This window comes from Coenobita brevimanus, chromosome 40 (genome assembly GCF_032717465.1).
Source record: "Coenobita brevimanus isolate Jiangsu-jjx chromosome 40, ASM3271746v2, whole genome shotgun sequence".
NCBI lineage: Eukaryota > Metazoa > Arthropoda > Malacostraca > Decapoda > Coenobitidae > Coenobita > Coenobita brevimanus.
Window position 1 is genome coordinate 10,391,950 of NC_136993.1, and position 852 is coordinate 10,392,801.

At 43.4% G+C, this 852-nt stretch overlaps 1 pseudogene; it reads left to right on the plus strand.

Moving 5' to 3' along the window:
- The first annotated feature begins 318 nt into the window (after positions 1-318).
- On the plus strand, positions 319-437 carry LOC145397411 (5S ribosomal RNA; annotated as a pseudogene).
- Positions 438-852: the final 415 nt, after the last annotated feature.

The window sequence follows — 852 nt, forward strand, 5'->3', positions numbered from 1 at the left end:
GGCAGCAATAATAAATAAAAAAGAGGGCGTCATAGCAATTCACCAGTCATACAAATCATAAAATGTCCTCGCCTAGACAGCAGAGAACGGACCAATGAGAGACGTAGCAGACTTGCAACACGAGGGACGCCTGGAGCTTATCCTGGCCCGGGACCAAATGACAAAACTGAACTCCCACGTCAGGCGAGGTGACCACGTCTTGCTCAGCAACAGCTGGTGGTTGCGCGTGCTCATGGCTCAGGACTTTTCTCTTAAAGGTAGATTACTCTCGGCTCCTATAATTCATTTAATTAAAACCGACTGCTATTTACTGGAATTAATAACGGCCATATCACGTTGAGTACACCGCTTCCTGTTCGATCAGCGAAGTTAAGCAACGTTGGGTCTGGTTAGTACTTGGATGGGTGACCGCCTGAGAACACCAGACGCTGTTGGCATCCCTACGTCAAGTGGGGTTGGTGGAGGATTAGTTCCCCTCCCTGTAAAACAATCAACTCTAAGCCCTTGGCCACCCTGTCTGGGATACATGGCGTCTGGCAATGAATGAATGAATAACGTTCTCCTACTTTAGAGAGAGTTTAATGACAGCAGGATTATTTTTGTCAGGTTCATGTAATTCATTTTCAGGCGTATATAGCTTATGTAATCGTCTAGTGTCAGCTGCAGTGTCTTGCTAAAAACGTGAACATATAAAGGTTAATGGTATTTGTATTACATCCTCATGAGGGTAGTTAATGTTAGACTGTCTTTACCTTTTCCAAACGTTCTTCATCGCCTGTTTAAATAGGAAAAATGTTCTAGATAATGATAATGATGATGATTGACTGATTGGTGATTTGATTGAAGACTGAT